We start from the raw sequence: 25,686 nt of genomic DNA on the forward strand, positions 1-25,686 counted from the left end.
CCGATAAAAAGGCTAATATTTTGTGATGAGCTTTAGCAGTTTTGACAGCATGAGAAGAAAACAAAGATACTTATCTTGCCTTAAGTGTAGTTTTCAGTTATTCAGGGTTAACTGATAACCAGATAGAGTCAACAGAACCATGTATTTTGTGGGAAGAATACCAAAGAAAACAGTAACATAATTGGATAACTAAATGTTAATTTTCATTTAAAAATTTACTTTTTAATCCTTGAGTCTTATAAAACGTAACTTGCCAGAGTTCATGTATCAAGAGATCGATGGCTAAGAAATGCCAATTGCACATATAGATGTTCAGCAAATGTTTGCTAAAACTTTTGTATAGTGTTCACATATCATAGTACTTAGTATATACAGAGGGTGCCAAAAAAATGTACACACATTTTAAGAAAGGAAAAAATTATTGAAATTGTAATAGTACGGGGGATTGCCAAAAAAATTACACATTTTAAGAGATGTTTTCTATGTATTACTTTCTGCAGTTGAATTACCGTAGCAATGTGTAGTATATGATGTGCACTCAAAAGATGGTGTTAATCAAATGAATGCTAGCGTCATTCTTTGTATTATAATTTTAATACAGGTTTTTTTTTCCTTTCTTAAAATGTGTATACATTTTTTTTGGCACCCTCTGTATATACCGATAGCAAAAGATGAATACAAATCACATTCGACTTACACAATTACTGGAGGTGCTCAAAGTGGTTACATCAGCATCCAGACACTTCTGATTATGGCCAACTACTGCTTCAGTAACGTTGACCAAAGTGTCTACTTGTATACATTTTTTGGGCACCTCCAGTATTCAACAGTATAATTGTTAAACGGATAAATAAAATAATGCAGAAATAATGCAGAAATTGGGAGGTATGTATATACATTTTCGGGGGCTTAACTGAAAAATAATTTTTTAACCTTCACTCTGGAAAATTTGACTTCCAGTTCATTTGAACTAAATGTATTTGTTGCTTCCAATTTGTACATACACATAATGTTACGGCTAGGTTCATGCTTTTTTGTGAGGTCTATTTATCTTACTATAGAGAAATTTAGATAACGAAGATGAGCCCTAAGTGATAATGCCCCATTTGCCACTTTTTCTTGAAAGCATACAATCTCAGTAAATGAAGACCAAATTTATCAGTGTCATAGATCTCTTCTGCTGAAGAAAATTTATTGCTTTTCTAGTTTTTTTAACACTACTAAAAGCCAACATACTGCAACTTTAAATTTACTATATTGCATAAATATGTTCTGTAATTTTAAATAGGTAAGCAATTTTAAATTAGGTTAGTATCTTCAAATTTTTCTTAGAATAATACAGTTCTCTAGACTCAATATATAATCAGAAGATTCTTAGAGATTGTTTTAAAATATCACTTTTGCATGAACAATGTTAAATGACTTCAAGTAAAAATGATTTAACTTAGATTGGTACGTTAGAGATTATTTTTCATTGCAATCTCATAATATATACAAGTTTAGGTTTTTTTCCCCATTATCAAGTGATGCATGCTGTTTAATATAAAAGAAAAAACTTGATGACACCTTTTAAATTAATGTGTTTTGTGACAGAATGTAGATTAAGATCTATTTATCTAAATCAGCATTAAAAAAAAACAGTAACAACTGCTCTCAGTACCTGGTTTTAATTCTTGCATTTGATACTTTAAAATCTAAATGTTTTCATGAGTGAAGATTTTAGAGTGATTATAAGCGCTTTATTAAAAAACATTTAAAATGTGATAGGTTTTCCCCCTCAGTAACTGAAAAAACAAATTGCAAATAATATCGATTCTTTCAAAAATTATTTTTGAAGTATGTACTAGAAATACTTTGCTGTATTTTTGATCACATAAATCACTTTTGGGGACCATTTTGAGATTAATTTTCAGAAATATTTCTCTATTCCTCATTAATATAATGCATTTTGCCATCATTTTTCTGGTCTTTACCCAATATGGTCCATTATGGGGGTAAATTAAACAATGTGCCTAAAAATAAAATGACTTAAAACAATGTAAAGATCAAAATGACCCCTGCAATGTGTGCTGTTCATCTAATCAATGAAATTGATTGAATGCCTGAATCATGAGGATGTCCATTAACTACTGGAAATGCTTGTGAGATAAACACATGGGACATTCAGATTATTTCACTTCAAGGAGAAGACATTTAAAGTATTATATATTTGTTTTTCTTTTAAGATGGAGGAATTGAAACACTAAAATTTTGCCTTTACTATGACTTCACCCTTTGTAATCTCATTTGTTCCTGCTATTTAAACTATTATTTATGTGCAAATGAGCCCTAAATCTATGTGAAGTTCTGCTCTCTTGAGTACTGAACACACATTACTCAAAGCTTTTTGGACAGTTAAATCTACTCAATTGATATACAACTCTCCCCTTTTATGTTTCTTGAGTGACTCAGATTTAAAACTTGAAATTCTTACCTTTCCCTTTTGCCTAACTGTATAATCTTGCTTCAATTTCCAAAATGGCTGTTCTTTTTCAATTTTCTGCTCTCACTGCCACTGCACTAATTTAGGCCCTTTTCTTTTTCTAATGCGTTTTTTAATGAAGCATTTACATGCCATTGTATTATTGACAAAACCCACACTCCTCAACTTGAAATTTGTATTAGTTAAGATACAGATTTGGCTGCTGTGACAAAGAAACTAAAAAATAATTGTGGCCTAAAACTTTTTAAATGTAAAATAAAAAGTTTATTCCTTACCTATGGAAAAGTATGAACTGATAAGGTAACTTTGCTACAAAAAGTTGTCAGGGACCCAGGCTCCTTCTAACCTGTTGTTCTACCATCCTCATCATGCAGCTCTATCTTGTGGACCTGCTTCACTTCACCATTGTATTGCCACATGCTTACATAAAGGTTAAAGTATATTGTGGTAGGGCACACATTGAATGGTATTTGTAAGTGGCAGTTGGTAGGATTTTTTTCTCTACTTTAATTTTAAGAAAGTTATTATTTTTTTGTAGTTATTCCTATTTTATTCATATTTTTTTGAAATTATATTTTTTTTATTTCATGTATACAAAACACTGCAATAGTTAGACATTTATCATTTTTACCCCTCACAAAGTGATAGTTGCCCTCCCCCAATCTACTACCCCTCTGAAATCGCGTACAGCCATTACATTTCCACTGTCTCTATTCTTCATGCTGTACTCCACTTTTTGTGACTATATATATTAAATTATGGTTGACATTCATTATTATTCAGCTTCAGCTTCAGGTGTACAGTGCAGTGATCAGCCATCTACAGCATCCCTGAAGTGGTCTCCCTAATAAGACAAGTGTCCATCAGGTACCCTACAAAATCTTTACAACATTATTGATTGTATTCCCCAAATTGACTTTAGTATCCCCGTCGCAATCTTGTGGTTAGCAATTGTGCTTTCTAATTCCCTCACCTTCCCCGTTATTCCCACCCCCCTCCTATCTAGCAACCCTCAGTTTTTCCTCTCTGTCTCTGAGACTGTTTCTGATTAGTTTGTTCATTTATTTTATTCTTTAGATTCCACATATGAGATCATATGGTATTTGTCTTTCTCTGTCTGACTTATTTCACTTAGCATAATGTTCTCTAGGTCCATCCATCATTGCAAATGGTAAAATTTTGTTCTTCTTTATGGTTGCGTAATACTCCATTGTATAAATGTACCACAGTTTCTTAATCCAGTTGTCTACTGATGGACATTTCGGGTGTTTCCATGTCTTGGCTATTTTGAATAGTACTGCAGTAAACATAGGGGTGCATAAAGTTTTTTCAAATTAGCATTTTGGAATTCTATGGATAGAATTCTATGGAATTCTATGGAAGAGTGGAGTTGTGGGTCATAAGGTAGTTCCATTTTCAATTTTTTCAGATATCCCCATACTGTTTTCCATAGTGGCTGCACCAATCTGCAATCCCACCAACAGTGCACGAAGGTTCCCTTTTCTCCACATCCTCGCCAGCACTTGTTGTTTGTTGATTTATTGATGATAGCCATTCTGACTGGAGTGAGGTGGTATTTCGTTGTGGTTTCTATTTGCATTTCCCTAATGATTAGTGAGGTTGAGCATTTTTCCATATGTCTGTTTGCCATCTGTATGTCTTCTTTAGAAAAATGTCTCTTCATGTCCTCTGCCCATTTTTTAATTGGATTGTTTGCATTCTTGGTGATGAGTTGACTGAGTTTTTTATAAATTTTGGATATTAACCCCTTGTCAGATATATCATTGACAAATATCTTCTCCCATTCAGTAGGCTCCATTTTTGTTTTATTGATGGTTTCCTTAGCTGTGAAAAAACTTTTCAGTTTGACATAATCCCATATATTTATTATTTTTTCTCTTACTTCCCTTGCCCTAGGGGATATATCAGTAAAAATATTACTCTGGATAATGTCTGTAAACTTTCTTCCTATATTTTCTTCTAGGACTTCTATGGTTTCAGATCTTACATTTAAGTCTTTAGTCTGTTTTGAACTTATTCTTGTATATGGTGTAAGGAGGTGGTCCAGCTTCATTTTTTTTGCATGTATCTGTCCCAGTTTCCCAGCACCATTTATTGAATAGACCTGTCTTTACCCCAATGTAAATTCTTGCTTCCACTGTCGTAGATTAAATGACCATATAGGCATGGATTTATCTCTGGGCTCTCTATTCTGTTCCATTGATCTATGTGTCTGTTTTTATATCAGTACCATGCTGTTTTGATTACTATAGGCTTGTAGTATCATTTGATGTCAGGTATCATGATACTTCCCACTTTGTTCTTATTTCTCAAGATTGCCGAGGCTATCCAGGGTCTTTTCTGATTCCATATAAATTTTAGGAATATATGTTCTATTTCTGTGAAAAATATCCTTGGTAGTTTGATAGGAATTGCGTTGAATCTGTATATTGCCTTAGGCTATATGGACATTTTAATGATATTAATTCTTCCTATCCATGAGCATGGTATGTGTTTCCATCTATTTGTATCTTGTTCAGTTTCTGTCTTCAGTATCTTATAATCTTCTGAGTACAGGTCTTTTACTTCTTTGGTTAAATTTATTCCTAGATATTTTATAGTCTTTGAAGCAATTGTAAATGGGACTATTTTCTTAATTTCTCCTTCTGATATTTTATTATTGGTATATACAAATGCAACTGATTTCTGAATATTAATTTTGTATCCTGCTACTTTACTGAATTCATTTATCAGTTCTAATAGTTTTTTGGTGGAGTCTTTGGGGTTCTCTATATATAGTATCATCTCATCTGCATATAATGACAATTTTACTTCCTCCTTACCAATTTGGATGCCTTTTATTCCTTTTTCTTGTCTGATTGCTGTGGCTAGAACTTCCAGAACTGTGTTTAATAGAAATGGAGACAGTGGGCAACCTTGCCTTGTTCCTGATCTTAAGGGGAATGATTTTAGCTTTTCACCATTGAGTATGATGTTAGCTGTGGGTTTATCATATATGGCCTTTATTATGTTGAGATATGGCCCCTCTATTCCCATTTTCTTAAGAGTTTTTATCATAAATGGCTGCTGGATTTTGTCAAATGCTTTTTCTGCATCTATTAATACGATCATATGATTTTTATTTTTCATTTTGTTAATGTGGTGTATCACATTAATTTATTTGAGGATGTTGAACCAACCTTGTATACCAGGAATGAATCCCACTTGATAATGATGTATGATCTTTTTAATGTATTGCTGAATTCTGTTCGCTAATATTTTGTTGAGGATTTTTGCATTTATTTTCATTAGGGATATCAGCCTATAGTTTTCTTTTTTTGTAACGTCTTTGTCTGATTTTGAGATCAGGGTGATAGTGGCCTCATAAAAAGTGTTTGGGACCCTTCCCTCCTTCTGGATTTTTTGGAATAGTTTGAGGAGAATAGGTGATAATTTTTTGAATGTTTTGTAAAATTCCGCTGTAAAGCCATCTGGCCCAGGGCTTTTGTTTGTTGGGAGCTTGTTGATTACTGATTCAATTTCCCTGGTAGTAATCAGTCTATTCAGGTTTTCTGTTTCTTCTTGAGTTAGTCTTGGATGGTTTCTTCTTGAGTTAGTCTTGGATGGTTGTATGCTTCTAGAAAATTGTCCATTTCTTCCAAATTGTCTAATTTATTGGCATATAGTTGCTCATAGTAATTTCTTAACTTTTTTAGTATTTCTCTGGTGTGTCTTGTCACTTCTCCTCTTTCATTTCTGATTTTATTAATTTGGGTCCTCTCTCTTTTCTGACGAGACTGGCTAAAGGTTTGTCTATTATGTTTATTGTCTCAAAAATTAGCTCTTGGATTCATTGATCTTTTGTGTTGTTTTTTTGGTCTCTATTTCCTTTATTTCTCTGATATTTATTATCTCCTTCCTTGTACTCCCCTGGGCTTATTTTGCTGTTCTTTTTCCAGATCCCTTAAGTGTAAGGATAACCTGTTGACTTGTGATTTTTCTTGTTTCTTTATGTAGGCCTGCATTGCTATGAATTTCCCTCTTAGGACTGCTTTCGCTGCATCCCATAGATTTTGGGTCATTGTGTTTTCATTTTCATTTGTCTTAAGATATATTTTGATTTCTTCTTTGATCTTGTTGACCCATTCATTATTTAGTAACATGTTATTCAGCCTCCATGTATTTGTGTGTCTTCCAATTTTTTTCCTGTTGTTGATTTCTAATTTCATAACACTGTGGTCAAAAAAGACACTTAGTATGATTTCAGTTTTCTTAAATTTATTGAGACTTGTTTTATGGCCTAACGTGGTCTATCTTGGAAAACGTTCCATGTGCACTTGAGAAGAATATGTACTCTGCACCTTTGATGTGAAATGCTCTGAAAATATCGATTAAATCCAACTGGTCCAATGTGTCATTTAAGGCCTCTGTTTCCATATTTATTTTCTGTCTGGAGGACCTGTCCCTTGTTGTCAGTGGTGTGTTGAAGTCCCCTACTATGATAGTGTTACTTTTGATCTCTGTCTTTATGTCAGTCAATATCTGTTTTATATATTTAGGTGCTCCTATGTTGGGTGCACAGATATTTACTAGGGTTATGTCGTTGGATTGATCCCTTTATTATTATGTAGTGCCCATCTTTGTCTTTTAATGTATTCTTTATTTTAAAGTCTATTTTGTCAGATATAAGTATTGCTACTCCAGTTTTTTTTTATCATTTCCATTTGCATGAAGTATCTTACTCCAGCCCTTCACTTTCAGCCTGTGTGTGTCTTTTGATCTGAAGTGAGTCTCTTGTATACAGCATATGCAAGGATCTTGTTTTCTTATCTACTCGGCCACCCTATATCTTTTGATTGGAGCATTTAATCCATTTACATTTAAAGTGATTATTGATAGGTACATAGTCATTGCCATTTTGTTATTTGTATTTCTTGTCTTCATTAGTTAGATTGTTTTCATCTTTGTTCTGTTTACAGAAGCCCTTTTAACATTTCCTGCATTGCTGGCTTGGTGGTAATGAATTCCTGTAGCTTGTTCCTTTCTGGGAAGCTCTTTATCTCTCCTTCAATTTTAAATGATTGCCTTGCTGGATAAAGCAATCTAGATTGTAGACCTTTGTTTTTCATCACTTTGAATACCTCCTGCCACTCCCTTCTGACCTGCAAAGTTTCTGTAGCAAAGTCATTTGATAGTCTTACAGGAGTTCTCTTGTATGTAACCCACTGTCTTTCTCTTGCTGCTTTTAGGATTCTCTCTTTGTCTTAATTTAGCCTTTGCCATTTTAACTATGATGTATCTTGGTGTGGGCCTGTTTGGGTTCATGTTGGTTGGAACTCTCTGCACTTCCTGGACTTGTATGTTGGTTTCCTTCACCAGGTTAGGGAAGTTTTTGGTCATTATTACTTCAAATATGTTCTTGATTCCTTGCTCTCTCTCTTCACCTTCTGGTATTCCTCTGATGCTCAGGTTGTTGCATTTGATGTTATCCCAGAGGTCTCTTAAACTATTTTCATTGTTTTTAATTCTTTTTCCTTTTATTGTTCTGCTTGGATGATCTCTGTTAACTTGTCTTCTAAATCACTGATTTGATCCTCTACCTCATTTAACCTGCTGGTAATTCCTTCAAGTGTGTTCTGTATTTCAAGTTATTGTATTCTTTAGTACTAACTGGTTGTTCTTTATAATTTCTCTATCCTTCTTTATGTCGTCACTAAGCTCCTTAAACATTCCTATCATCAGTGTTCTGAGCTCTGTCTCTGATAGGTTGGTTACCTCTATTTCATTTGGTTCCAATTCTGGAGGTTTCTTCTGTTCTTTTATTTGGGACATGTTTCTTTGTTTCCCCATTCTGGCTGACTCTCTGTGTTTGCTTCGATGTATTAGGTAGATCCCTTAGGATTCTTGGTCTTTGCTGGGTGATCTTATGTAGTATGTGTCCTTTATATTTGACTTGCACCACTTTCCTATTCTCCTGTGTGTGTGCTCCAAAGGTGACCCTTGTGTTGTGTATATTGTCCTGTTAAAGTTGAGCTTTAATTGCTTTTGGCTTGTCAGTAGATGGGATTGACTCCTAGGTTGACTAGTTGTAAGACTTGTGTATGTCCACAGTGGATGATCTGCTGTGTGAGGGTTGACCACTTAAATGAGGCTTGGCCTCTGTGGGCTCTTGTGCCTGTAGAGAATTCCCTCTGTGTGTGTCACTTGTGGGTCAGACCCGGTAATACTCTGGTTTGGTCTGGAGTTGGCCTCTGGGTGTGTTGAATCTTGTGTCTCTTGAGCTGGGCCCTGGTATAGGGCAATTTCAGAACAAAACAAATCAACAAACACAACAGCAACAACAACAACAACAAAGTAAAAACCAGATACACTCCCATGTAAAAACAACCGATAACCCACACTTAACACAGGCAGAAATATCAAAAATACAAAAAAAAAAAAAAAAGCAGCGCCAGTCTTAGCTTAAGCCCACCAAACAATCTCTAGGTTGTCCTCTGCTGTACAAAGAATCCTTTGCGTGTTGTGGAGGCAGAACCGACCGACCACCTGGAGCCCATAGTGTCCCTGGCATAGCAGTTCTAGATGAGTGGGGCTATGGGGTGTGGATGGTAATTTTCACCAAGTCGGTGCAGTTTCTGCTCTTGCCTGCACATAAAACGCTCTGAGAGTACCACAGCCAGCCACTGGGAAGTGGATTTATTCCCTGTGCCCAGGTCTCCTGAGTCTTAAGGCACTTCTTCCATTGGGGGGTGTGGAGGGCGCAAGATTTCCAAGCTGCTGAAAGCCCAGAGCTGCCTCTGCCACCTGCTGTTGACCTCTGTGTGTGTCTTTGTAGCTGTGATTGCCCTGCGCTGCAGCCTAGAAAAGGGAGGTTGGGAGTGGAGGTGTCTTCTGTCTCCCAGCCCAGTAGTGTCACACTCTTCCCAGCCTCTTCCCTAGGTCACAGCTGTAAAGCGGCTTAAGAAAGTTATTTTTATATGTGTTATGTTTTAAGTAACGATTTTGTCTTTTCTATTACAATTTCATGAACTTGATGGTTCTGTTAGACTTCTACACTTATATTTGGGAGGAAAAAGGTGGGTAGCTTATGACGCTTCAATACTATGCTAATGGCCTGCCCATATGATCACTTGCAGACCTAGGGACTACTATTTTCCATTTCTCGCTGTAAAAATGGTTCCCACTGTCCAAAATTACTTTCTTTTTAAAGTAATTGATGAATAGCTCAACTTCTTTCCTCTCGAAGTATAGACAAGTTTTATTTAATCAAAATCTCCTCTTACCCTATACTCAAATTCTTCATTTGTATATTACTTTGTGAGAAACAAAATAACTCTTGGAAGGCAAGAGTCCATCATGAGTCTGGTGAACACGTTTGCATGTAGTTGATAATTGGATAAATGTTTCCTCATTTGAAGTGTATTTCATATTTCAAATAGAATAAAGAATTGAGTGAGGAGGTCAGGCCTATCTTGCTTCATATGTGTAGTATGTTGTGTGCCTTTGGGGAGTGTATTCATCTCTTACAAATCAGTAAATATGTAATGTCAATACCCTGACAGAATATGAGTAAAGGACATGAACTCATGATCACATGAGAACAATCACAAATGACACATATAAAACATTTAACTTGTAATTAAAGAAATATTTTAAAGCAATTTGTCATACATCAAGACACAACAATATATATACTCTTTTACTTCTTCTAGGAAACTTATATGGAAATGGAGATGGAGTTAAAGCTTTATGATCACAATATAATTTCATACTTGTGAAAAATTGGAAATAAAAAATTCCCAGTGGTAGAATAGTTTTGTTAAATAACACCCACGATAGGCTACATTTCATGATAGGCTATACTTCAACCTTTTGAAAGCAATATTTTCAAAGGGTGTTTTGTGACATAGCCGATGTAATGACATAGGAAAATGGTCACTATTTTGTGTTAAATGAGAAAAATATACAATAGTCATTGAAGGAAAGCAAACTAAAACCACAATAAGATACCACTACACTATCTTCAAATTTCAAATCCGACCCCCCGACCTCCCAAATAAGGGAAAGGGAAAAATACCAAATGGCAGCAAGGATGCAAAGAGATGGTATTCAAATCTTGCTGGTGGGACTGCAAATACTACAGACATTTGGAAAACTGTTTGATAGTTTCTCCTAAAATCAAAATACCCTTCTTACATGACCTAGCAATCCCACTCCTAGGTTGAAATTTACCAGCAACATATGAGAGCTCCATTAGCTTCTCTTTCTTGCCAGCACTTGTCATTATCACTTTTTAAAAATTTTTTAGCCATCATATGAGATATGTAGTGACATCTCATTATGGTTTTAATTTGCATTTTCCTAATGACTTTTGTATGTTTTTCTCATGAATGTGAAATGAACACCTATAATTACCTCTCTACAAATATTTATAGCAGTTGTAATCACCAAAAACTGTAAGTAACCCAAATACACTTCAACTGAGGAATGGATTTTTAAAAACTGACGTACGTCCATACAATGTAATACAGCAATGAACCTCTTCTTAGTCTAGGATAACACAAAAATATATGGGGCAAGGGACTATAATGATATATGCTAAGTCATTGAAAGAAAAAAGCTTAAAAATGAGCCATAAAACATATAACGAAAACACCAAAAATGTGACTATACAGTAGATGAAAATGATAATCTAAATATTTCAATATAAGCACTGAGAAATTAAGGAAAAGATGAAACCTTTGAAAGAACTACACAAATCAAATAAAAGAAGCTCAGAAATGAGATGACTAGGTTATAGAAGGATGTGAGATGAGAGCTAACAGAACTCAAGAAAGAATTAGGAAAAAGTGATGTTGGTTAGAGAAAAAAACAGTGAGTATACATCACAGAAAGCACAATAGAGAAATAGAGAATAGAAAGGGGAAAATAGAATAAAATCAAACAAAGATTTTTTTTTTAAAGAAGTGAAAAGAAAGTGACAAGACAGGCAAAAGGAGCCAAAATATCTGTATTAGGAGTTCCCCAAATGTATCAAAGCACCATGATGATGGTTACATAATGCCACTAATGCCATAATGTGAATATACTTAATGCCACTGGATTGTGTACTTAAAAAAGGTTAAAATGGAAAATTTTATGTTGTTTATCACAATACAACGTAAACCAAAGTAATGGGACAGAACAGCTAATAGGATTATAGTTCAAGAACACTTGACATTAAAGAATGTTTAAATCTATATATATTGAAAGACACACCGCGAATCTAGGAAATTCAACCCAGAATAGTTAACACTGAGATATATTCTTATAGAATTGTTGGATTTTAAAAGTTAACACACACACACACACACACACACACACACACACACACACACAAAAATACCTTTTTGTATCCATGTAAAAAAAGACCAATTCAACTTGGAAAGAAAATCAGATTGGATTAGATTTTTGGCAGCAACACCTATGCCAGATAATAAAACATTTTTTAAATACTCAAGGAAATAAGTATTTCATATTTCACCAAACTATCTTTCAAGAATTTAGGACATCAACAAACATTTATAAACATGAAACAACTCAAGGAATATTGTTCCTATGAATCTTTCCTAAAGAACATACGAAAGAACAAATTTCAGACAATGATTGGAGAAAAAATGATTGGAGAATCTTCGATACTAAGTCAGGTGGTTAGCATTGAAAATATTTTTTTTGTAGCACTATGATTAAAATATGGAAATGATGGTGATAGAATGATATGTACATGTTATATAGGCTGACAATGTAGAAATATTATAACCCACAAAAAAATGGGCAGGGAAGGCGAGAGTAAATGGAAAGTAGATTAAGGTGGTTGTTTGCCTCTTAGGAATTAGCTGAGAGGAAAAGGATAGCACCACTTAAAGCTGACTGATGAAAGCTTAAACATACTGTAAGGAAGCCTACATACTTAGATATATAAGACAAAACACTAATAAAAATAATACCAGTGATCAACACAAGATGGCAGGGGAGAAGGAAAGGAAGAGGAAATTACTAATTTTGTTACTGTTAATAGCAGGGAAATAACAGTATCTTAAAAAGAGGGAAGGGGAATAAACAGTATTATATAAAGATATTACTATAGAATTAACCCCAAGAACAAAATACACAAAACCTCTCTTAAGTACTAAAAGAAATACCTCCCTTAAAAAGATCAAATAAAACAGACCACATAGTGATACACACATTCTGTATGTATGTATTTGTGTGTATACAGACAAAAAAATGAATCAGACATGAAACATCACACCAAAAATATCAAGTGTATTAATAAATTATATGGTCTCAACTTACTTAATGATTGTAGCATACAAAAGGTGTAGCTGTAAAAAGTAAGAGTAATAAAAGGAATTAATAAAGAATAATTTTAAAACAATCATAATATAGGGAAGGGTAAAGATACATCAAATAAATGCAAAGTTTTAAAAAACAGAGTTCATCATCTTGGTATCAGACAAGGCAAAATTTAGTTCAAAAAGCATTATGATAAAAGATAATTGTATAAGTTAAGGGCTACATTCACAATGAACATTTTTTGAAATGTCTATCAAATGACACATCAACAGTTTTCATAAAATAAAAACTACAAGATTAGGTGTAAGGAGAAATAGAAACCTGCTAATAATAGGGGAATTTAACATACCTCTCAATATAAAGGTAGGGTGGACAGAAAAAATTAATCATAATACATAATCCGCAAGGTAGCTCTTACAGATTTGTATCAGTCTAGATCCACAAATTGAGAATACATATTTTCAAGTGCACATGGGACAGTTATAAAAATTTACTACATATTAGAACACAAAACTTCAGTTCCCAAAACTTAAAAGTCAAAATTCTGACCACATACAATAAAACTAGAAAATAATTTAAAAATTTAAAAATGAAAACCTGGCCGGCCCAGTGGCTCAGGCGGTTAGAGCTCCATGCTCCTGACTCCGAAGGCTGCCGGTTCCCACATGATTCCCACATGAGCCAGTGGGCTCGCAACCACAAGGTTGCCAGTTCGATTCCTCGACTCCTGCAAAGGATGGTGGGCTCCACCCCCTGCAACTAAAATTGAACACGGCACCTTGAGCTGAGCTGCTGCTGAGCTCCCAGATGGCTCAGTTGGTTGGACCGCATCCTCTCAACAACAAGGTTGCGGGTTTCGACTCTTGCAAGGGATGGTGGGCTGTGCCCCCTGCAACTAGCAACAGCAACTGGACTTGGAGCTGAGCTGCGCCCTCCACAACTAAGACTGAAAGGACAACAACTTGAAGCTGAATGGCACCCTCCACAACTAAGATTGAAAGGACAACTTGACTTGAAAAAATGTCCTGGAAGTACACACTCTTCCCCAATAAAGTCCTGTTCCCCTTCCCCAATAAAAAAAATATTTAAAAAAAAAAGAAAAAAAAATGAAAACCTAACTCCAGCTTTCCATAGAATGATGACAACTCTCTAAATTCAGATCTCTCCAGACACCTTAAAAAAAAACAAAAAACAAACAAACAAACAAGAAAACCATACAGATCTATAAAGGGAGCAAATGAAACCACCACTACCCTTGTCTCAATTTCAAATTATGGGCATATAACGAAATAAACACTGAAATGTAGAAGAGCCAGCGCTGGAACCTACGCTGAAGTGGCAAGTGAGGTTGAGACTGTTCAGAACAGATGACGGGTAAGCAGGACCGAGGGTCAGTAGGATGCAGATTAAATAACTAGAAACAAAAAGCCCCATCCTCAGGAAGGAAATACTAGAGGTTTGAGAACTGTTAGGCAAAAGAAGCGGAACTGAAAGTGCGCGGGACCAAAGAGGCAGTCTCAGAAAGGCCCTGCTTCTGGGAAAAGATGACTTGGAAGGGGCACCATGGGGCACCGTTTACCTCGAGGCTTGGTGGTAACGAGAACGAAGAGGCAGTAGAAATTAAGGATCTTGGTGAAACAGAATAGACGATAGATCAACCTTTTTCCCCATTCAAAAAGGAGTCATTGATTTAAAAACTGTTCTTTATTATACCAACAGGAGGTGCTGTTGAATTAAAAAAATCCAGTCATTCTTCCAAATCCCTCATTCCTGTTTATTTACTATAGTTACCTAGTTCAGCAAAATCAAAACACTTCAAAATGAACAAAAAATGACAGACAGCATCCATATAAAGTTACTGTAAGTGAGTCAAAATATTTCAGATGATGAAAAGTCTCTCCCAGAACATTCAACTACAGAGTTTAAGAAAACTACAGCACAATACTCTTACCTGAATTACATATCGTTAAACAAGACTTTTCAGAGGAAAAGTCTCAAATAGAAATTCAGAACCCCAAAACAAATGTACTAAAAGTGGAAGATATGAAAAGGGAATTTACTGAACTCAGGAAATAAAATGAAGAAAAAGAAAAGCCATCTTTTAAAATGAAGTTAACATTCAAGGTAACTGAAGGAGAATAAATTTGACTGAATATAAGGGACATTGAGGAAAGACATAAAGATAGCCAAAAGAATTAAAATTGAATGAAGAAAGGTGAAAAGAGAGAAAAAGTGATTGATATAGACAATATGTAAAATTAGATTTTCAATTGTTTTTCCTAAGAAGGAAAAACAATAATAGAGCTAATATTTAAACTTCAATCCATGAAAACATTCTGGAAATAACAGAAGGCTTAAATCTACTTATTGAGAAAGCTTATTGTGTACTGGGAAAATTTATCTAGAATGGTTAACTCTGAGTCATGTCCCAGTAAAACTATTGGTCTTTGAAGATAATGAAAAATTCCTCTGGGTTTCCAGGCAGAAAGAAGTTAGCAACAAACTTCTCAACGGCAAAATACAAATCAAAACAGCTTTGGTACAAATTTAAAGGCTATGAAATTGTAAGCCAAGGATTTTATAACTATGACTCAATCCCAGAAAAAAACTAAAAACCATGATAAATCCCACTGTATTAAAAAAAAAAAATTACACGATGAGCAAAGTTAAAGTGACAATGTGAGAAAAGATATTTAAACTTATACCACAAAGAGCAAAACTGCTTAAGGGTCAAGGGAAATGACCAACAACCCAGTAGAAAAATGTGATAGAGATGAAAACAGTTCACAGAAAAAGATATGCAGATGACAAACATACAAAAGATGTTCAACTTTAGTCGTACAAAGAGAAATACAAATAAAAGCTAAACTAAAAGTTACACTAAGCTTCTCACCAAAATGCAAAGTTATAATACATACTCTATAGATCCTGGGAAACAGGCACTTTGATGCATTGCTGATAGAGATACAAAAACACAAAGCTCAGGAGAGAATTTGGCAATATCCAGCAAAATTGCCTATGCATTTATCCTTCAATCCAGCATATAACTTCTAGGAATTTGTTCTAAAGACACTGGCATAAAATATAAATGGGCATTTGTATAAGATTAGTTACAACAGCATTACGTATTAGCAAAAGCTTGGAAACAATCAAAATGACTTAATAGGGAACTGATTAAAGTATATGCAACAATGGAACAATCTCTAGGTAGATGGTGTCTCTTTCAAGTCACCTTTTCCCCCAGAAGTCATAAAGAGATGTAGAAAGTTTCCATGTACCAATATACAATGAGATGCAGAATATTATTAAGTGGAAAAAACCCAAAGGCACGTAACAGTAAACAGAGTAATCTATATGTAGGGAAAAGGTGCCAGTGATGGAAAAGAGATTTTTCTAAATATAACCTGATTATATAGTTTAAATCTTAGAATCATGTACGCTTATGTTTACAGGTTCAAAAATAAAATTATATAAAATGTAGAAAGAAAAGAAAAATCTAAAAAGGAACTGAAACACATTTACATAACTATATAGCATTTTGGTGATATACCACATAAGAAAAGGAACATTTCTAGTGACGTTAGAACATAGATTTTGGATTGTGCCTTCTTAATGGAGTATATTCAGTATTATTATTGTTGTATTGCTATTTTAAAAGTATTTTATGTATATTTTGGATAAAATAAGTTTTGCAAAATGTTGAACAAAACCTTAGAAGATTATCAACTTTTTATTTGATACATCAACTTTCTTACAACTTAAATTTAGTCTGGAAAGTCCTTCAACAGATTAAGTAAAGTGGAAATTAAGCACAAAATTGCACAGAAAGACAGCTAACATAATAGAGTACACGTTATATGTCGAGAACTGTTCTAGGCCATATACGAGATCAGACAATTAAGTTTGTGAACTCATCCTAGAAAAAGTGCTACATACCTCATTGCTGAATATCACTATGGTCACCTTCGAAGTACTCCCCTTAGGAAGCTATGCATCTATGCCAGCACCTAGTCCACACTTCAAAGCAATTTTGGAACTCTTTCTGGAATGGCCATCATGGCTGTCATCATATTACCCTTGATGTCCTGAATGTCATCAAAATGTCTTCCTTTCAATATTTCTTTTATCTTTGGGTAAAGAAAGAAGTCATTGGGGGCCAGATCAGGTGACTAGAGTGGGTGTTCCAATGCAGTTATTTGTTTACTGGCTAAAAACTCCCTCATAGACAGTGCCGTGTGAGCTGGTGCACTGTCGTGATGCAAGAGCCATGAATTGTTGGCGAAAAGTTCAAGTTGTCTAACTTTTTCACGCAGACTTTTTAGCACTTCCAAATAGTAAACTTCCAAATAGTTAACTGTTTGTCCAGTTCGTCCAAATTCATAATGAATAATCCCTCTGATATCAAAAAAGGTTAGCAACATCTTTGCAACAAGTTTGTGAACTTAATTGTCAGACTTCGCATACGCGTCTTTGGCTCTTTGAAACTCGTGATATTATTTTCCTAAGAGGTTCAGAGAGGTTGAGATTTAAAACCAGCCCTATGTGACTCCAAAGCCTGTTCTTTTTCTACTACATTATTGCAGGATATGTATCAAAAATTGAGAAGAAAGAACATTAGGAGCTAAATGTTCTATTTAAACCAGTAGTTGCTACTCAGAAAATAAAAATGTAGATCCAAAGTTAGTGATTTATATGTTCTTCATGCTAGAGCAATGTATTAAAGGAGAGAAGTGTACGTTTTCTCTTATTTCTGATGGGAAAATATAAACACACACATGCACACACATCGTTATATTGACGTTGGAGATACAAATTTTACAAAAATTTCATTGATGACTGAAATTAGTAAAAGATGCGAACTAAAAGTATGACAAAGCCGAAAACAAACAAACAAAAAACTAGTGGCCATGAGTTTTCAACATGCTGTTAAAAGCAAAACCCTTCAAAGTTTCCCTGTGTGACACTTCAAAGCTCTTCTAAGCTTTGCACAGCCTTTTTGTAACCATTGGCCTTTAAGATACTAGTTTAAATAAGTTGTATTTCCACCTGTGGAAGATGAGGGCTGATGAGATTTCAGAGGTGCTAGAGCAGGGGTGTCCAAACTGCGGCCCTCGGGCCAACTGCGGCCTGCAATCCATTGTTAATTGGCCCGCAGCAAATTAAGTTTACTTAAATAAATCAGGTGAGGCAGTACATACTTCACCTCGAGTGAGTGGCCCAACTGTTAATGTATTTTACTGCATATGGCCCTTGGTAAAAAACATTGAAAAGAGTTTGGACACCCCTGTGCTAGTTTCCGTCAGCCAAGCCAGACCTTTACACTTCTGCTGGTTTCCCCTGATGACAAAATATTTTCATTCAGTTCAATACTACTTTTTAAAAGATCTATCACTTGAAGTAGTTAGGGTAGGGGGATTTTCCTATTTTAATTTGATTTATCTGTATATAATTATGATGGAAATTTAATTTAGAATTCTATATACCTGATAACCATAAGAAAATATGTTGAATTTTCAAAATTAACTTTGAAGCCTTTCTTTTTCCTCAGAAGCTGGCTTGATCATTGACTTTGGTGAAGGCTGAGAAAGTTGAAACAAATTTGCAGATGATACACAACTTCTGAGGTAAGCTAATATAATAACTCAATCAAGATGGTAAGTGTTTTTGACAGACTTGCAGACCACAGTAACACACTAAAATAAAATTTATCAGTAATAAATGCAATACCTGATTTAAATTTTACAAAGTAATAGCAGAAGTATTAAATAGACTTCCATTTCTGGCAATATGATAGACTCCAGATCCACCAAATATGTAAAATATTAGATTCAGTATTCAAAAGAAAGAAATCCCTTTAAAATGAGTGATGAACTTATAAAAATAAAAGAAAAAGAAGGGAAACTTTCTGGGGCTAGAAACAAAACAAGTACATTCTATGAGGTCAGCAAGTGCTAAAGTCACTGAATACTTTGGGAGCGTCCATGGATTTGTGCTGCCAGAGAAACTTGTGCAGGGAGAGGAAAGGGGACTGGGGAAAATTCCTTGACTTCTGCAAAGTGTAGGGGGCCTGATCAGAGACCATTTTGGAGAAGTGTATAGCTCTGGGTAGAGTTAAAAACTCCCTTAATAAGTCCTGATTGCCAGCTCACATTCACTTGGATTTAAAATACACTATTTTCATGGTCCCTAAAACTCCACAAATAGAGAGTTTTAATTTAAAATGGACTTGGGTCTGTAATGTTTTTTGGTACCTGGCAGAAACAATCACAAATCCTCCATGGAGGGAGTTATCATCCCATTATCAAATAATCATAATTAAAATTCTAACAAATAAGCTCGTATACATATAAAAATCATAAAACATAACGGAAAACAAATCAAAACATTTTTGAGCAAGAGTCAGCAGAAACCAAAAACAACTAAAACAGATCTACAGAGATTTTACCTATTAGAATTATCCCATACATAAAATAAATGTTTAACATGTTTAATAAATTAAAAAAGGGATTTTAAAATATAAATAAAGAGTAATAGACTATAGAAGTGACTGGGCACATTCAAATAAGAACCTAATAGAATATCAGAAATGAAAATATAATTATAGAACTTAAAAATGAAATGGTATGTTAAGCCAGCATGTGAGGCACAGTTAAAAATAGAAAATACATAGAAGGCCATACACAGAGAAAAAAGATATAGAAAATAATAAAAGAGATTATGAGATGATCCAATCAGAGTTCCAGAAAGAAAGCATGGAATAGGAATGAGGCAATATCCGTAGTTGCCATTAAAAATTTTCCAGAATTGATGAAAAACACAAATCCTCACATTTAAGGAGTCCAGTGACTACTAAGCAGGGTAAATAACAAGAAACACTCATTTTACTGTTGTCAAGCTGCAGAATGCCAAGTGCAGAGTAACCAGTAGGTCACAACCCACATTTTAAAAAATACTGTTCTAAATGGTGTCCACTGATGGTTGGTGCCAATTCAACGCCAACAGGAATCCCCAGTTTGAGGTGCAGTGAAGAACTTTATTCAGTGCAAACAGCTCAATCGTGCCTGTGGAACCTAGTGTTACCGCTCAATTATGAAGCAAGGCAGTGAGGTGGCCCTGGGGCAAGGCGGCCCTGGGGCAAGGTCCCTCTCTGGCTAAACAGATCTGTTCTGCACTGGTCTGCCCCACTCTACCCCGGAGTGTTTCAGCTATAGCAGGGGGAACGCAGTCTTCTGTCTTCAGTGGAAAGGAAAAGTATGCTCACCCAGCCAGAGGGGAGCTGACTTATATAGACAGAAGTCCCCATCCATGGTCTCTCATTGGTCTGTCCAAATCCTCACAGTTTAATTGGTCCAAAAGGGCACTGTCCTGATTGATCAGTGAAGATGTTGATGGGAGAGATAGCTGTGCAGCTCTGATTAGACAGGGATAAGCCTCAGTCCTTTGGGTTGAAATAGATGCCCAGGAACTCCTTCATAAGAGCTAGCTCAAGTGGCAGGAACACAGTGCAGGCAGACAGGTCAGTGCAGGAGGCAGGCAGGTCAGTACAAGCTTCTCCCTGAAGTGCAGTTTGTGGGAAAGGCCCCTGTGTAGAAATTACTGCTAGGTTTTTTTGTTTTGTTTTTTTTAATTTGAGCTCAGTTAGCACCAGGAGGCCTTCTCAGTAGGTATCTTGCTTCTCAGGGTCTACAATGGTATACTTCTAGAAGAAAGAAAATGGTACTAAAACAAAGATATGAAATGAAAGAACAAATAGGGAGTGAAGAAAACATGAATAAATCTAAGCCAACATTGGTAGAAGGGAACAGTAATAATAATGTCAAATTTGTGGTCAACAAACAAAGTAGAACCACAATACTGTACTGGCCTGCATGGCATGTAAGCTATCAGGTTGGTTGGAATTTCAGTATTCTAAACTCCATGTACTGTGTGAACTGAAGGTAGACATATTTCAAATGGAATCACTAAAAGAAGACAAATAAATTGTTTTTCTTAAACCAGAAAAAGAAAATAATCATGTGAGGGGAATATACAATAGAAGGAAAGAAATAAGTACTTACTTTTTTTCCTCTTTTATCAGCTTAGTTATTTTGAGATTCATCCATGTCGTTGTGTATATCAATTGTTTATTCCTTTTTATTGCTGAATAATAATGTCATTTTATAGGTATACCTCATACATTTATCCATTCACATATGGATAGAAAGAGGTTGTTTCCAGTTTTTTGCTAATACAGGTAAAGATACTATGAATATTCATGTGTAAGTTTTTATATGGGCCTAAGGCTTTCTTTTCTCTTGGATAAATAGCTCGGAGTGGAATAGTTATATCATACGGTAGGTGGAGGTTTGACTTTTTAAGAAGCTGCCAGACTTTTTCAAAGTGGTTATCACAGGAAAATGAATAACCAAATGATGGTATATCTATACCATGGAATACTACTCAACAGTTCTGTAACAAAGTGGATAAATCTCAGTGGATTAATGAAAGTGGTTGAACAATTATGCTATATAAATTAAGCCAGACAAAAAAAGAATACATACTATTTGATTCCACTTATAAAACTTCTAGAAAATGTAACTAACTTATAGTGACAGAATGCATATGAAATGTGGCAGATGCAGCAAAGATTTCTATGAAAATATGAAAGGAGCAGATATGACATTGTAAATATTGGAAGCAGTAATTATTAAAATTCAGATTTTAATAACATCAGGCAAATAGCCTTAGGCAGCCATCTCTTTGCAGTTATGCACCGCTAAACTATGCAGATACATTCTGAGAAACGTCATTAGGCAATTTCATTGTTGTGCGAACCTCGTAGCTTGTATTTACATGAACTTAGATGGTGTAGCCTACTACATACACACCCAGGCTACATGGTATAGCCTGTTGCTCTGTGGGGGAAGAAAAATAATTTTTCCTCTACCCTTCTGAGTTCTTGGCTGAGACATTCCTGTATTAAAAGACAGATTAACAGGAGAAAAACAAACAAAGCTTAATGAGATATATACTTCTTGTGTACATGGCGGAGACCCAGGAAACTGAGTAACTCAAAGTGGTTGAAGCCACTACCTTAAATGGCATCTTCAGCTGAAGACAAAAAATGTTGGGGGAGTCAGTTATGGGAGGTGACCAGGAAAAGCACAGCAAACAAGGGTAAATAAGGTTGTTATGCAAATTTTAGTCCTTGTCTTCTGCATTGAGAATTTCCAGAGATAAGGTCATCCTGCCTTTTCTGGTAGAGCAGGGAAGAAGCCCTTATTTATAAAATGAGATTTCCCTTACACACATAAATGTATTTTACAAAGAATAACTTCTACTTGGTTTTGGTAACTTCTCCAATGCTTGCTGTTTCTTAAAATTAACCAGCCTAAAAGCATTCTTATGCCAGAGAGATATATTTTGGGGTGACAAATTCTGTTCCCCTACAGCTCCTCCTAGGCTACAAACCTGTAAAGCGTATTCCTGTACTGAATATTGTAGGCAATTGTAATGCATTCGAAGTATTTGGGTAGTGTGTTGCGTTACAACATTAGGATGGTTATGACATTACTAGGCTATGGAACTTTTCAGCTCCATTAGAATCATACAAAACCACTGTCGTATATGTTGTGGTTCGTCATTGAGCAAAACATCATTATGCAGCACATGGCTTACTTGTCTCTTCTTCGTACCAGGAATATACTGGGCCCTGGGACAGACAACTCTCCTAGTGTGTACGAACTTGAATGGGCCTGGCCAAATTTAACATTTTCACCCCACCATATGCTCCAGTGGCTGACCAGTACCTCTTCTGAATGACCTGTTTGTCTTTTAAAATAGATATGTTAACATTTTCAGTAGGGTTATAGCCAAGTTTTATGGGTCTGGGAGTCATTTTGTGTCTTTTAGGTAATGTACAGTAGCCCGCCCCCTTACCCATAGTATTAGTTCCCAAGATTTCAATCACCCATGGTCAACTGAGGTCTGAAAATATTAAATGGAAAATTCCAGAAATAAACGCTTTATAAATTTTAAATTGCATGCTCTTCAGAGTAGTATGATGAAATCTCTCACCGTCCTCAGTTTTGTCTCCAAGTTGCATAAGCTATCTTCCCGTCAGTCACTTAGTCGCTGTCTTCATTATTACATGGGATGTCCTGGTATCGCAGTGCTTGTGTTCAAGTAACACTTATTTTACTTAATAGTGGCCCCAAATTGCAAGAGTAGTGACGTTCGCAATTCAGACATGCCAAAGAGAAGCTGTATAGTGCTTCTTTTAAGTGAAAAGGTGAAAGTTCTCAATAAGGAAAGAAAAAACATCATATGCTGAGGTTGCTAAGATCTAAGGTAAGAACGAATCTATCTGTGAAGTTGTGAAGAAAGAAAAAGAAATTTGTGCCACTTTGCTGAGAGAGAGAGAGAGTGAGAGAGACCACATTCACGTAACTTTTATTACAGTGTATTAATTGTTCTATTCTATTATAATATTGTTCTATTCTATTATTAGTTATTGTTATTAATCTCTTACTATGTCCAATTTATAACTTAAACTTTATCATAGGCATGTATGTATAGTAAAAACAGCACATATAGGGTTCAGTACTATCCACAGTTTCAGGCATCCACTGGGAGTCTTGGAACGTATCTCCTTCAGATAAGGGGGTATTACCGTACATGCCTACTCATTTTCTATGGCAAATTTTAGAGTTAAATTCACAGTATTCATATTTTTTATAGTAACTCCACATTATTCGAATTATCTTACTCATCTTGTCTCCATATATCTACACCATAAAGAAATCTATCTTGTTTCATATCAATTAACAGTATGAGAAAGGTACACATTTCTCCTTTGTAACTAAGTTTAAATTAAACATCAGATCAGCATAACATGAATATCAATAAATATTGTTTAAAGTATTTTTGTTATTTGAGCTTATTTTTTAATTCTTTATATGTATTTGACATGAATAATTTATGGATTATTTAGTATTATCACCTACCCATATCTAAAAAGTCACAAGGGGCATTTAGAGATATTATTTTTATCCCTATATGTATCAATAGAAACAGGAATAGTTTGGGGAGGAAAAATTTGTAAAAAATGTTTTTTTCCAATTAAATGTCCAAGGCTCTCTTCTATCCCTTTTAATTGAATCAAAGATGTTGCAATCTTGTAGAAATACCATTTATATCTAATTCACTAAGTAACCATGAAAGAAATGTTAAGAAATAAAAGACAAGATATTCAAAATATATTTGAGAAATTGTGAGGATGTCATTTTATAAGAGCGCACAATTAGCATTGTTCAGAAGCAACTGTGAACATAGAATTTAACGAATAACAATGAAAATGAAAAAGAAGTCTGAATAAAGAGCTTACTTTGATTTATAGAAGGCAAAGAATTCCCTTTTGTAGTCAGAGAAATAGTTATTAAAAATAACTTTTAAAGCCATATTTATGCCAAAATTCTTGTGATTTCTTGATTTGTGGGAGTTGACCAAAAATGCATTTAAGTTATTCATAAACCCATCTATTCAAAAAATATTTTTGTGGCACACGTGACTTCACAAAAGAATCTTTTCTAATGAGGAGAGGTTTTTAAGTATAAAAGATGAAATTACAAAGTTTTAAATTATAATTAATCAAGTGTTTCAAATATAATACTGTACAAAACCAAAATAGCTGATGTCAGTAGAAATGCCATAGCGTTTGAATCCCAGTGATCCCACTTACAAGTTGTCATCTAGGTCAAGCCTTTTAGCCTCTCTGAGCCTTTAATTTCCTTAACTGAAGCTGCTATAATAATATTCCCTTCATGTTTCTAATCTGTAAAGTGGAGCTACTGTAATAATATTTGCTTTGTGTCCCTTTCAAAGCTTTTGTAAAGAACAGATATATGAACTTTCTTTAATATTATAAATGCTACATAGATTATAATGATGACTATTAATTTAGGATTTTTTGTTTAAATTTGTATTAACTTAAAAACAACCTTTTAAACATCTGTGAGCAAAACCATTTAATTTCTGGAATGTAGGAATATATATTCAAAAACTATAGTTGTAATCACCAATTTGTATATCTTTTATGCTTTTTACTTAACTTTTGGCCAGCCATTAATTGTCTATGTAAAAAGTCATACCAAGCCTCCTACTTCTTACCTTCTTTGCATGATTGAGGTTGAAAATGCCCGATACTTATTTACTAGGCTCCTTTGCACTTAGGGGTCATTTTATCCTGTTTAGTCCATGAGATGTAGAAGTTTGTTGGAGGATTTCAGAACAATGTGGGGGTTTTTTCCTAATAAAAGAGGAGCATGTGAAAAAAATCCTGCTTTCTTCACCCATTTTCTTCCATCCTTATTTGGATGCTGTTAAATGAGAATGTGATGCCTGGAATTGCCAACCCACTGCAATAACCAGCTTCCAAGATGACTCCTCCTATGTCCTGGTATTCATGTCCAGTGTTCTTCCACATTGTACCAGGATTCATCTGTGTGACCAGTAGAAAAAGCAGGATATTACTTTTAGATTAGGTTATAAAAGACATTGCAGTTTCCATCTTTATCACATTCTGTCTTTCTGATCCTTTACTCTGGGTAAGTTAGCCATATTGTAAGCATCCCTATGGAGACGCTCATGTAGCAACGAACTGAACTGAAGCCTCCAGCTAGTAGCCATGTGACTCCTGGAAGCAGTTCTTCCAGACCCATTCAAACCTTCAGTGCTGCCTGAAGCTGGCATCTGAGCCAGAACCATCTAGCCAACTATTTGGATTCCTGACTCAGAAAGTGTATGAGGTAATAAATGATTGTTTTAAGTTTATAAATTTTGGATAATTGTTATGCAATAGGTAACTAATACAGATATTGGTACCAGAAGTT

General features: G+C 34.9%; 1 protein-coding gene across 2 annotated transcripts in view; it reads left to right on the forward strand.

Annotated features, from left to right (window-relative positions):
* The window catches only part of CAB39L (calcium binding protein 39 like), a 131,613-nt gene that overhangs the window by 1,042 nt on the left and 104,885 nt on the right, over positions 1–25,686 (forward strand). Inside the window, exon 2 of one of the 2 annotated variants that reach the window (XM_033105193.1) lies at positions 18,366–18,441. The gene's annotated coding sequence lies outside the window, so the exon portion shown is untranslated. The remainder of the gene's footprint in view (positions 1–18,365; positions 18,442–25,686) is intronic. The other variant, XM_033105194.1, reaches the window with a different exon arrangement.

The sequence above is a fragment of the Rhinolophus ferrumequinum genome, chromosome 4 (genome assembly GCF_004115265.2).
Source record: "Rhinolophus ferrumequinum isolate MPI-CBG mRhiFer1 chromosome 4, mRhiFer1_v1.p, whole genome shotgun sequence".
Classification (NCBI taxonomy): Eukaryota; Metazoa; Chordata; class Mammalia; order Chiroptera; family Rhinolophidae; genus Rhinolophus; species Rhinolophus ferrumequinum.